The sequence below is a fragment of the Schistocerca gregaria genome, chromosome 2 (genome assembly GCF_023897955.1).
Source record: "Schistocerca gregaria isolate iqSchGreg1 chromosome 2, iqSchGreg1.2, whole genome shotgun sequence".
Classification (NCBI taxonomy): domain Eukaryota; kingdom Metazoa; phylum Arthropoda; class Insecta; order Orthoptera; family Acrididae; genus Schistocerca; species Schistocerca gregaria.
The window spans coordinates 361,326,582-361,341,276 of NC_064921.1; the positions used below are offsets into that span (position 1 = coordinate 361,326,582).

The 14,695-nt window shown below is 37.9% G+C and overlaps 1 protein-coding gene across 1 annotated transcript in view; it reads right to left on the reverse strand.

Annotated features, from left to right (window-relative positions):
* Positions 1 to 223: 223 nt before the first annotated feature.
* LOC126337073 (EF-hand domain-containing protein 1-like) overlaps positions 224 to 14,695 on the reverse strand; it is a 196,108-nt gene continuing 181,636 nt past the window's right edge. The window contains exon 13 of the mRNA XM_050001417.1: positions 224 to 332. The gene's annotated coding sequence lies outside the window, so the exon portion shown is untranslated. The remainder of the gene's footprint in view (positions 333 to 14,695) is intronic.

Below are 14,695 nucleotides of genomic sequence, written 5' to 3' on the forward strand. Positions count from 1 at the left end.
CTACCTAGAACACAGTTAGGAACCCCACTCATGATGGAAGTATATTGGATCTAATGGCAACAAATAGACATTACCTTTTTCGGGATGTCTATACTAAAACTGGTATTAGTGACCATGTTGTGGTTGTGGCAACAATGATCCTCAAAGTACAAAGGACAACCAAAAAAAAAGCAGGAAGATACATATGTTCAGTAAACTAGATAAAAGGTCAGTAGTGTCATACCTCAATGAGGAACTTGAAACTTTCAGCACAGGTCACGAGCATGTAGAGGATAGATATGTACCCAGTAGAACAGTTCATAATGAGGAGGAACCTCCATCGAATACAGTCACTGTAAAGAAATGCTTTTTTATTCCAGTCTCTGATCACAAATGAATTATTTAGATGATGACCGGTCTCAGTCTGTAATGAGCGTCTTCAGATCTAAAATATATACATCTAGTGAGCAGTGTGTCTTTTAACATAAAACAGCAAAATGTATCACAACATACTGTCATACACCAGGGTAATATACAGATAAAATATGGTATAATGTACCTTTTTTACACCATGTCCTAAAGTGATACGGCCATAATGGCATCATCAAAACATGTAAATATAATTAGCATAGCATCATCACATAGATTTAAAATATGGTGTAGAATAGGCCACATCGTCCACATAGTGATTATTGCCAACTAGCTACTGAGGTACAGTAGCATCCAGAAACCTGTGACTTCTGAAATTTTACCGGCGTATTTGTTCTTCTAATAATTTCCGGGTATGCAGCCGGATCCCGTCGACATTCTGCCACGATATTTCGGCCCAGAGACGTCCGGCCATCATCAGGTGAGTACACAACTACTGAAGAGCCCAGGTGCAGTCGCGGTATTTATACCGATTCTCGCGCACGTGTTGACATGCGCGGCATAGCCGAGTTGTACGTGCTGCCCTCGGTGGTGAAAGTAAAAGATCATCTAGTCATTGAGTATCGAATGACGCTGTCTATTCCGCTGTGAATGTATAATTTTAATAACAGGATTCCAAGTTTTATCCAGTTGAAAGCCGTTGTCACGATTTATAAGATTATCGGCAAGACGTATTTCCACTGATTCCTTGATTACGGAATCCCAAAATCTGGAAACCGGAGCTAAAATTTTTGTTCCATTGTATTCCATTGAATGTCCCAATGAAATACAGTGCTCTGCTACTGCCGATTTTGACGGTTGCCGCAGACGGGTGTATCTTTCATGTTCTGTACATCGTTCATGGACAGTTCTTGTCGTCTGGCCAATATACGCAGAGCCACATTCACAGGGAATTTTGTAGACGCCTGCTTTCTTCAGTTGTAAATCGTCTTTAACGGATCCAACCAGGGCCCGGTTCTTTGCTGGTGGACGGAAGATAACCTTGATTTTATTCTTCTTCAGTAATCGGCCTATTTTCGACGACACATTCCCGGCGTATGGAAGAAACGCAGTTGATTTAAAGTCGTCATCAGCGTCCTCAGTGCGCTGCTTCTTGTTATGACAGTTGCGCATGGCCTTTCTTATTTTTTACTGAAATGTAGAAACAATAACTTGATTCCAACTTTCGCCAGAGTTGTTCATTTTATTAATAGTGTGGCCGCCAACAATATAAAACGCAAGGCGAGTCTGGCTTTATTAAGAGAACGAATCCGTTATACGCGTCGTGAGTTAGACACTGTTGCCAGGAATTTATATTATTTACATCTGAAGATTGCAGCAAGATGTTCTTCCCTTAGCTGGGACTGGATTGACGGTGTATCTTGGGCCAAGGCAGACTGGGCTCACAGGAACAGTACAAACAGGCAAAGTGCGAAGTTTAGCCAACTCGTAACATGAAAGCCGCAAGAAGCTATCTCTGGACGATCCGTGGTGAACCTTACAGAGAAATCGTTTGACGATGCGACGATGTCAGTGCTTGCGAAAGGTTTAAACTTCGCCCCTACTCCTGTTTCACTGCCTTTAACGGATTTCATCAGTTCCATTGAGGAAGCTATTAGACGTCTCCCTGCGGATAATGCAGACGAAATTCAACGTGAATCTTGCCGAACGTTGTTGAAATGTGCGCCACAACGGAGTAACATCTCGCCAGCTGAAAGAGCTGCTCTCCGCAGCCTCAGAGAAGATACTAGCACAGTCGTACTGCCTGCGGAGAAGGGTAACGCCACAGTTCTTCTGACAAGGGAAGCCTACAACGAGAAGATATATTGTCAGCTAAATGATTCCACATACCGCAGAATTGAAAAGGACCCAACAAGCCGAATATCAAGGAAAACTGCTACCCTTTTGAACGACTGTTCTCTACCTGAACAAATTATCAAGAGATTGAGACCACACAATGCAGTACCACCAAGACTCTACGGTCTTCCCAAGATACACAAGGATGGTGCCCCACTACGATTAATAGTGAGTAATATTGGTGCTGCCACCTATTCTACAGCAAAATATCTGGCCTCATTACTAAAGCCGTATGTGGGTAAGTGTTGCCACCATATACGTAATTCCGAGGATTTTGTCAGTCGCTTGAAGGAAGTTAAGCTTAACAGCTCGGATTTATTAGTCAGCTTTGATGTGGTCTCACTATTTACCAAAGTGCCTTTAATGGAATCGTTACATCTTATTGGTAACTTATTCAGTGCAGAAATGACGGCCTTGTTTGAACATATACTCTCCTCAACGTACTTTCTATTCAATGACGAATTCTTTGAACAAACAGACGGCGTCGCCATGGGGAGCCCTTTGTCCCCTGTGGTAGCTAATCTCTTTATGGAGGACTTTGAGGAGAAAGCACTTGAGTCTGCTGTCTTAAAACCTACGGTCTTCTGGCGGTACGTAGATGATACTTTTGTTGTATGGCCTCATGGCAGACAGGAACTGGAGAAATTCCTTCATCATTTAAACTCTTTACATGAGAACATCAAATTCACGATGGAGATTGAAAAAGATGGCACTTTACCATTTCTAGACGTGCTAGTATGCCGTAAAAATGATGGGTCATTAGGACATTCTGTGTACAGGAAACCGACTCGCACAGATCTGTATCTCCAGGCGTCAAGCTGCCACCACCCAGCACAAACAGCCGGTGTTCTCAGTACCTTAATACATCGAGCGCATGTAATATCGGACGATGAAAACCTCCACGAAGAATTAGAACACTTGGAGAAGGTTTTTAAAGAGAATGGCTACACTTCACGCCAAATAAGAAAGGCCATGCGCAACTGTCATAACAAGAAGCAGCGCACTGAGGACGCTGATGACGACTTTAAATCAACTGCGTTTCTTCCATACGCCGGGAATGTGTCGTCGAAAATAGGCCGATTACTGAAGAAGAATAAAATCAAGGTTATCTTCCGTCCACCAGCAAAGAACCGGGCCCTGGTTGGATCCGTTAAAGACGATTTACAACTGAAGAAAGCAGGCGTCTACAAAATTCCCTGTGAATGTGGCTCTGCGTATATTGGCCAGACGACAAGAACTGTCCATGAACGATGTACAGAACATGAAAGATACACCCGTCTGCGGCAACTGTCAAAATCGGCAGTAGCAGAGCACTGTATTTCATTGGGACATTCAATGGAATACAATGGAACAAAAATTTTAGCTCCGGTTTCCGGATTTTGGGATTCCGTAATCAAGGAATCAGTGGAAATACGTCTTGCCGATAATCTTATAAATCGTGACAACGGCTTTCAACTGGATAAAACTTGGAATCCTGTTATTAAAATTATACATTCACAGCGGAATAGACAGCGTCATTCGATACTCAATGACTAGATGATCTTTTACTTTCACCACCGAGGGCAGCACGTACAACTCGGCTATGCCGCGCATGTCAACACGTGCGCGAGAATCGGTATAAATACCGCGACTGCACCTGGGCTCTTCAGTAGTTGTGTACTCACCTGATGATGGCCGGACGTCTCTGGGCCGAAATATCGTGGCAGAATGTCGACGGGATCCGGCTGCATACCCGGAAATTATTAGAAGAACAAATACGCCGGTAAAATTTCAGAAGTCACAGGTTTCTGGATGCTACTGTACCTCAGTAGCTAGTTGGCAATAATCACTATGTGGACGATGTGGCCTATTCTACACCATATTTTAAATCTATGTGATGATGCTATGCTAATTATATTTACATGTTTTGATGATGCCATTATGGCCGTATCACTTTAGGACATGGTGTAAAAAGGTACATTATACCATATTTTATCTGTATATTACCCTAGTGTATGACAGTATGTTGTGATACATTTTGCTGTTTTATGTTAAAAGACACACTGCTCACTAGATGTATATATTTTAGATCTGAAGACGCTCATTACAGACTGAGACCGGTCATCATCTAAATAATTCATTTGTGATCAGAGACTGGAATAAAAAAGCATTTCTTTACAGTGACTGTATTCGATGGAGGTTCCTCCTCATTATGAACTGTTCTACTGGGTACATATCTATCCTCTACATGCTCGTGACCTGTGCTGAAAGTTTCAAGTTCCTCATTGAGGTATGACACTACTGACCTTTTATCTAGTTTACTGAACATATGTATCTTCCTGCTTTTTTTTTTGGTTGTCCTTTGTACTTTGAGGATCATTGTTGCCACAACCACAACATGGTCACTAATACCAGTTTTAATATAGACATCCCGAAAAAGGTAAAGTCTATTTGTTGCCATTAGATCCAATATACTTCCATCATGAGTGGGGTTCCTAACTGTGTTCTAGGTAGTTTTTGGAGAAAGCATTTAATAAAGTTTCACAGGATGTCTTATCATGACCACCATTAAAAAACTATAATTTTCCCAATTAATTGTTGGATTATTAAATTCTCCAGCGATGATCACAGTATGATTGGGGAATTTATATACAAGCAAACTGAGGTTTTGTCTTAAGTTCGTTATATCAGGAGACAAGTCTGGTGGGCAATAGATGGAGCCAATCATTATTTTATGCCCGCTCCTGATACTGACTCTTGCCAAAACAATCTCACATGCCGCTTCAGTTTCTATCTCGATGGATCTGAGTTTCTTGTCTACAGCAACAAATACACCAACTCCATATCCCATTTTCCTATTCTTTCAATATGTACTTAAATTTCCCCAAAGATCTCTCAGTTATCAATTATTAGAAGATCCAGAAACCTGTTTGCCTACACCCTCCCTGTAAAGAAACTTCTAAAGAAACAGATATTACTGCGTAATAGGTGTAATACAAAGTGTAGGGCTATAGATAGATAGATGCTGAACAAAGTGCCTTTGGCTGTTGAGAGAGCGATACATGACGCTTCAGTGAGTACCGTAGCAGAATATTGTCAAATGACACTTCGCTAAATCGAAAGAAACTCTGGTCAGATGTAAAGGCTGTTAGTGGCTCCAAAGTTAAGTGTCCAGTCCCTAACAAATGATACAGGAACTGAAATTGAGAGTAGCAAAGCTAAAGCTGAACTGATTAAATCTGTTTTCAAATGTTCCTTTGCAAAGAGAAAAACAAGAGAATTGGCACAATTTAACCCTAACACCACTGGAAAGATGAATGAAATAAGTATTAGTGTCAGTGGTGTCAAGAAGCAGCTGAAATCATTGAAACTGAATGAAGCTGCAGGCCCGATGGAATCCCTATCAGATTCTATACTGAATTTGCCTCTGAGTTAGCCTCTATTCTAACAATAATCTATCGCAGTCCCTCAAACAAAAAATTATGCCAAGATCTTGGGAAAAGCACAGGTCACACTTGTCTACTGTGATCTACAAATATATCCTTGACATCGATTTGTTGTAGAATCTCACAACATATTCTGAGCTTAATCATAGTGAAGTATCTTGAACAGAACAACCTTCTCAATGCCAACCAGCATGGATTTCGAAAACATCTATCATGTGAAACCCAACTCGGTCTTTTCTCACATGACATACTGAAAGCTATGAATCACGGCAACCAGATACATGCAGTGTTTCTTGATTTCTGAAAAGAATTTGACTCACTACCACACCTATGCTTATTGTCAAAATTACAGTCATATGGGGTATGAAGTGAAATTTGTGATTGGATTGAGGACTTTTTGGTAGGGATGTCACAGCATGTTATCTTGGATGAAGAGTCATCGTCAGATGTAGAAGTAACTATGGGTGTGCCCCAGGGAAGTGTTTTGTAATCCTTGCTGTTCGTGTTGCATATTAATGACCTCACAGACAGTATTAACTGTAAAATCAGGTTTTTCATAGATGATGCAGTTACCTATAATGAAGTACTATCTGTGAGAAGGTGCATAAATATTCAGTCACATCTTGATCAGATTTCAACGTGATGCAGAGATTGGCAACTTGCTCTAAATGTTCAGAAATGTAAAATTTTGCACTTTACAAATGGAAAAAAATTATTCTATGACTATAATATCAATGAGTCACTGTTGGAATCTCATCTCTACTCATATGAAAACCTGGGTGTAGAGATATAAAATGTAATGATCACATAGGTTCAGTCATGGGTAAAGCAGGTGGTAGACTTTGGTTTATTGGTAGAACACTGGGGAAGTGCAATCATTCTACAAAAGAGATTGCTTACAAATCACTTATGCAACTGGTTCTAGGATATTTCTCAAGTGTGTGGGACCTGTACCAGATAGGGCTGACAAAGGATATTGAACATATACTGAGAAGGGCAGCATGAATGGTCACAGGTTTACTTAATCCATGGGAGAGTGTCACAGAGATACTGAAGGAACTGAACTTGCAGACCCTTGAAGACAGCCTTAAATTATCCCAAGAAAGCATGTTACAAAAGTTTCAAGAAATGGCCTTAAATGACAACTCCAGGGATATTATACAATGCCCTATGTATTGCTCACAAAGGGAGCATTCAGTCATTCTTCCTGATCTCCATATGTGAATGGAATAGGAAGTAACCCTAGTAACTGGTGCAATGGGACATACCCTCTGCCGTGCACCTCATAGTGGTTTTCCAAGTACAGACATAGATGTAGATGTATCTTGTTATTATTTCCAAAACTCATTCCCATAATTTTTAAGATTTGATTTTTCTTATTGCAGTAATTCCTCCTCCTATTACAACTTAGTAGTTTAATAATTATTTGGTTTGGAGAATTACAGAATTACAGTTATTACAACTTTTGACAGGCTCTGGGAGTCCTCATAGAAGCAGAAATTATGCATAGAAATAATGTCTGAGAATTTATCTTTTTTCTGTAATAAAGGTAATGGTTAAACCAAATTGATCATTCACTTAAAATTCTGTGCTAAATGATTTTGTTCTTTTTCATGTTGTTAGTTAATAGGTAAAACCAAATTTTGATTTTTGTTCTTCCACACATCAGTAAGTAAGTGTCCAAGACAATGATCCAGTGCCAGTCAGTCAGAGGACATCTTTCATCACATGAACAACATGTAGTCTGTACCAAGTTAAAGGGTATATCACAGTCCATACTCTGCTATTGAAATGTACAGATGCTTTGTGTTAGTCAATCAGCAAGCATCTCAAGTTATCATTGGGTTGAACACTATTATTCACTTAGCAAAATGCTAAGTTATGGTTATCAGAATAAAAAGTCTTGATACTGCTTGGTTATGTCAGTTATTATACTCAGTGCTGTATTTACAACAGAATTATCAACATGACACAGAACACTAACTATATCCATTGAAGTAGAGGGTGAACTGTAAAAGTGTCAAGAAGCAGTGTAAAAATCTTAAATCTTGTGTTACTGGCTGATGGAAATCAATAGTGGAAGAGGATAGTAAATACATTGCTACTTTGCTACATTCATAGTTTAAGTGCTGACCTGCTATAAAAAATTTGCTAAAATTACTTATTGCATTGCTGTTTCACTGATGACAATAAATGTGAGGTGGTCACAACTTGTATAGTGCTGTGCTGCTTGTCAATTGTTAAACTGATCAGTAAACCAAGTTATAATAGGAAGCAAGACCTTGAAGAGCAGAAGTGTTACTACTGATGTAAAATTCAGGTCAGTAATGTTAAACCAGTTAGTGCAACAAAGAAATGAAGTTCATTGCCTTCCTGTTAAATCTATACCTACCTCATTTTAAACAGAATCTTGTACAGACCAGGCAGTCAAAATTACAAAGCTGCTACTTTTTCCAGTTATACTGTTCAATTGTTTTAGTTATACTGAACAATTTTTAGTAAAGAATAGATTTTGTAACCACACTTCTCAATGATGCAAGCTGTTTTATAAATCCTCTCTTACCTCAATGTTCTGTTCATTAGCAGTTTCTTCTGTGAACTCTTCTGTCAACTCTGTCCAATAAATATTCATTTCTTGCTGTCCATAACCATTATTTGAAAGTTTGTAATACATTTGTATTTCATTAACCATTTCATATGCCAATATTATAACATAAACACAAAAAAGTATCTACAGTATCACATGGTGATGTAGTTAAAAATCACATGACATAATACAGCCAGTTTTAATTTCAATGTGAAGGTAAAACATTTTCATGTGAAGTTACAAATAATTACACAGTTGAGGATAACCTTAAACATTATTATAAACTACAGACATAACATTCAAATAAATAAATAATTTGCATCTTCCTTTTAAACACTACTGACTTCTTATTATGACCACGACAGAGAAATATGAATAGAATGCACAATACAAGCTCAAGAAATTCATCAAAGATAACACATTTCTAAAAGCGTTTTCTTTCATTGAAGTTAGCGATTGTATTAATAAATAAATGTGAAATTGGAAAACTAATAATTGAAGTAATTAAGCAAAGGTTGCCCCAATTTAATTATGAGATTTCATATCAGAGAGTGATCAGGTAATTTTTTAATTTGATTTTTGACTTCATGGGTCAACACTAATTTTCTCTACTACCACAATGTGTTCAAAGCCTGAAAACTACATATGTGCCCCATCCAGCTGTATAGATTCTGTGGTTTGTAGTTGTAATATAACTGTCCAATCTAATGGTCTACAGCAAGGGAGATAACTGAAAGTAAAGAAAGCCAAGATTTGTTCCATCACTCTGATGAAGGTTGACAGTGCCTCCTGGATGTGCGATTTCTCTGAGCATGCCTTCATGTGAAGCCTCAAAGGTACTAAATTTGGTATTACCTGTTTGCAAGTCTGGCAACTGCCAATGGCATTACAAATAATGCTAAGTAGTGTGATGAATTCTTTTGGAGTAGTGCACAGAAGCTTTACCAAATGAAATATGTTTCTATTGAGAGTATGAGTTTCTTTTGGTTATAAAAGTTTAGAAAGAACCTACATCTTAATATTTATGAAGAAAGATGAGTAAGGCTGGGTGCTGTTGCCAGAAACACCAATAGTGCCATAGAATTTGTGGCAATTGTGCAAAGACTACAATGCTGTTATTTACCACAAGAAACAGAATAATAGCTTGTGAAATCACAGCCACTCAAGTGGAAGAAAGATTAGGACTCCATGTCCCTTCAATGATAAGGCCTTTAGAAATGGACCACAAGGTCAGATAAGGCAACAATATGAAAGGAAAATATCCAGCCATTCATTTTAACTGCAATATGAACGATAAATCAGAAAGCTAGGGTGGGGATTTGAACCCTGCTCCTTTCTAATGAGAGTGGTAAATGACTTAGTCACAGCAGGGTGATTTCACTGTTCATAATGCAGCTACTACAGGACATCTTTTTTCCTAGAATGGCTGAAGTACAACCTATCTATGCCACTGCTTGGAGGAGATTCGCCATTTTCCAGTAGCATTGAGTGCTGCTGAAGGAGCATGTAGTTGGCCAGGGGAAAGGGCAAATGATTGAAAATAAATGTTGCATGTTGCAATTATCTCTTGGAAGCGTATTTAGAGAGTTTTAAGAACCAATATTATATGAGAAATTTAGAAATAATTGTACTACAGCCTCCTACATATCACTCCCTTAGGTACTGAAAAGACAATATTTAACTACAGCATGCACAGTTTTATATTTACATTCCTGTAGCATTGTATCTGTGAAGTAGATTTTGTGTTGAATTACATCTTTCAGAATCACATGAACTGCACTAAACCAATTTAGTGCATCTCTCCCTTCCCCTGAGTACGGCAATGATAAAAGCAGAAGTTTTTGGTAATTAAGGAAGGTTAGTATAATTTCCTGTTCTGTATTTAAATATAAATCTTTACTATGGAAAAATCCCAGAGCAAGATGGAAATGTGTCATGACCTTTCTTATGAATTAACGTTAACTTTCAAATAATTTAAGCAAGAGATTTGAGAAGTTAACAGAAAATCTGAGTAAGAAATTTGAAGCAGTTGTACAAGACAAAATCCTGACTGTTATGAAAGTGTTACAGAATGAAAATGTTGAACTAAACTGCTCGAGAGAAATGGATTTAGCTCAATTATTGATGGAACTCAGCACACAGAAATAGATAGATCAAAAAGTTGACAAAATACAATCCTAGTTTGCCAATAGCAAAATTATCATAACATTCATACTAACATTGGAGTTTTCAGTGAGGGAATTAAACATATAAACTAAGAAAAGTAATTGTGAAGATGTAAGATACACAGAAGAGTAGAACTGAAAATTGATATCAGGTACTCAAGTTTATATATTTGTTACCAATATTGTGAGAATTAAGTTACTGGATAAGGACCTGTTAGTGAAAGGACTAATTAGTGTTATAAAAATCTGTGTTTCAAGTTGATAGAGATTATGAGGAGGAAAATTGCACAGATAAATTACAGAAATTTTGGTTTCAACTGGAGATAATTCATTAAGAAAAAGTAATGTAAATAATCAAAGTCTCTTTCTGTTTGATGTGAAGAATTAAATTTTGAAAGAAGTAGCCAGTTGCCCAGTTGTTTCCTTTCTTAACGCTATAAAGACAAAATATGTATTATTACATTCCTAGAAGCCTTTCATGATACATAAACCAAATCAAAGGATGATAAAAGAAAACTGATAATCAAAGATAAGATAGAATGAGGGTCCAGGCACTGACTATAACAGCTTGATGAGTGGAAGCACCATTCCATTCTGCTGGAGTTTAATTAAAAGAGAAATTATTTTTGTTTTGTTTTTGGATGTGCCTTGTAGTCCATGACATTGATTTGTCAAAGGCTAGGAGAAGGAAACTTCAATACAAAATTACCTGATCTTCCAGGTTGGGGATTGTGGTGTCGTGCTCTCACATTCTGTGGAAAAGTTTCACATTTTGGGAACTGAACAGTATAAGCCTCATATTTCGGAGATGTAAAGATATATGACAATGGCTATGGAAATGAACTGTTGCTATACGTGTCCTGTATTCAAGGTTTTTGAAAAAGGAAACAAAAGTACATGAGACTGGATATGGATATATTTGTCCTGAGTGAAATGGAGAAAAAGGGAATGGGGGAAAAATATTAAATAACTGTATCCAGTTTGGACTGGCAAAACACCTTAGAGTAAAAAGTGGGATCTCAATACTGATTAAATCAAATATATAGGAGTAGAATATATAAGTGACTGCTTTTTAAAGGAGGACTTCATGATATATAGGCAGCATACTACTGTACTGGGGACATATGCAGTAAATGACAATGAACTTTGAAATGAGAAGGATACTTCTTGTAACGAACTTACAGAATCTTGAATCTTGGAAAAATACCCAGTCATAATGAGATGATATTATTTGCAGATTTAGACAGCAGAGGTGGCTGCAAATACACAGACATCTATCACAGACTTGATGGTAGTCAACAGAAACAGAAAATTCAGAGTGAGAGATGTAACGGTATCTGAATTCACATGTAAGTGTCACATGGTAATATGTATAAGATCTACTGTAAGAATACACAGAAATGAAGTAATACTGCAGGAACCCATATTTAAAACAGACCTTTGGAAACAATATAGTATTAAGATGTTGTACCAAAATAGACCAGATAATAAGCTATTTCCCAATAGCATAGGTACACCAGAACAGTTACATGATCATCTCAAGAGTACTGTCTCCCAAGTGGCCACAGAAGATTTATCGATTGACATAAGAAGGAATAATATGTGGGAAAAATTCAGTGAGAATTTGGAACACTAGCTTATGGAGAAGAAAAAAGTGTACCTCAGATGGATATCAAATAAGACTGTTCAACCTAGAAATGAATATGTTGTTTTAAGGATTAGGTTCAAAGTGGTGATCAATAAGAAGAAAGAATACACTGGGAAAATGAGTGTACATGAATACCATTAGCTACAACACATTCACTGAGTGTGGAAGACCATAAAGAATATGGGAAGACAGAGGTACAATACAAATAATATCACCAGATCAGTGGGTAACACATTACACTGTACTGTTAACAAAGTACAGACATCAGTAAATGACAAAGGAGATGGTTTTAGAATGTGAGATGAGAGAGAAGAAAACTACAAGGGAAAACACAAAAAAGCTCTCTAAAGTGGCCAAAATTTATCAGGACTCCAAGTCCAAGAAATGTTAGAACAGAATTTTTGCAATATGGAGGTGAAAAAATAATAGAATATTTGTGTGTAATTTCTAACAAAATACGAGGTCTATTCAGAAAGTAGGGAACACTTTGGCATTAAAAAGAACTAAGTATAGTACAACTTTTCCACGTAGTCACCAAACACATTGAGGCACTTATCGTAGTGGTGGACAAGCTTTGAAAGACCTTCATTGTAAAATTCTGCCACCTGAGGCTTCAGCCAGTGAGTCACACTTGCCTGGAGTTCTGTGTCATCATCAAAGTGCTGCGTTGAAAGCCAGTTCTTTATCTCGGAAAACAAGTGGAAGTTGCTAGGTGCAAGATTGGGGCTGTAGGATGGATGAGGGGAAAATTTCCCATTTGAATGAATTAAGGAGTTCTTTAGTGTGGTTTGCCATGTGAGGTAGGGGCCGTGCAATAACAAAAGTTTGGACGTCAGCTTTACTCGGCATTTGTTTTGAACTGCTCTTCTAAGGCTGTGCAAAGTTCGACAGTAATGGGCTGATTTTGTGGTTTCTACACATTTGAGAAAATCAATAAGAAGCTTATCCCAATACACTGTCACCATCAACTTTCTTGCTGGCAAGGTTTGCAAACACTTTTGGGTTTTTGGTGGGACCTGGTGTGCCACCACTCCATGGACTGTAATTTTGTCTCACAATTGACATGTTTCACCCAAGTCTCATAATCGGTTATGATTCAATCCACTAATGAATTACCATGTTTGTTGTAGGCCTCCAGAAATGTCAACATTGCCTCCATTTGCTGTTCTTTATGGTGTTCTGTAAGCATTTTGGGCACCCATCATGCACAAAATTTGTGGTAGCCTAGCTTTTGAGTGACAATTTCAAACAACAAAGTTCATAAAACTTATGGAAAAGAAAGCAAAAGCTAAAGCTCTGTTATTGTGAAGCGATGGTTTTCACGAATTGTTTCATCAACTTTAGCGACAAGATCATCAGTTACAAAGCTCAGGCGTCCACTCTTCTCTTTATCATGAAAGTTGGTTCGGCCATTTTTAAACTGAACGCACCATTTCTGGATGGAACATTCACTCATTATGTTGTTTCTGTACACTTCACACAGTTCACAATAAATTTCTATAGGTTTTAGGTTTTTTGCCAACAATAACCGTATCACAGACTGCACCTCACAACTGGCGGGATTTTCAATTGCAGCACACATTTCAAATTCGAACATTGAAAAAAACACATGTGCAGAGACATGCCCGCTGTCACGCATGGATGCCAACTGAGCTGCTGGGCATACACATACCAAAATATATGTGATCAGCGCGCGCCTAGCAGTGTCAGATGGAAATGTTCCATACTTTCTGAATAGCCCTTGTAGAACTAGGGGATGATATAACTAAAGAGTAGGACATGTCTTTCATTATCTTCTATTGAAAAAGGCCAATAAGAGGTCTTGTTCAAATAACAAGAGAATCAGTGTAATACCTTGAGTGGGAAAATTATTCTCTTATACCTTCAAGGGAAAAACTGAACAGAACGTGACAAATTTTTCAGAGGAATGAAATGGCCTAATAGGTGGTAGATCGTATTTCAATAAGATCCACCATTTTCATGGATTTGGTAAAAGCATACAACAGCATCCTTGGATATGAGCTTGCATCTGCCACGAAGCAGTGGCATGCATTCAGGGGAAGCAACTGAAGCACTGCTTCAGCAACAGTAACTCTAATAATAAATTTGTAATTACAATCACATGGAAATTAAAAAATATGTTGATAAAATTGTTAAATTTCTTCATAACATGAGACTTGTGCCTATACTTCTGTTGGTTGCAGGTCATATGTGCATTTTTATGCCACAGCCGAATCTAGCTTCAGACAGGCATGCAATACAGAGACAGAACAATGAAGAGCACCGATAATAGTATGGTATTATTTTGCTCAGTTTATGGGCTTGCTAAATATGTAAGTGAGTGTGTCTGGTTGCCAGGTAATACCTAGTAATTTAATACAGAACTATGTCTTCATGTATAAGAGGAAGTCAAGTGAATGAGAGAAATGGAAAAAAAAGTAAGTAAAATGTTTGTTATTTCAAAAGTTGCTGTAACTGGTAATTCATTTGTCCCACTGTGAGACAAGATGGTCAGTGCCTTCATTGAAAAATGTATGTGGTTGCCTATGGGACCATGATTGTACCTAGGTGTACACAAAGTTGTCCAAAGCAAATCGATGGCCATGAATGATTTTTTCAGGACTCC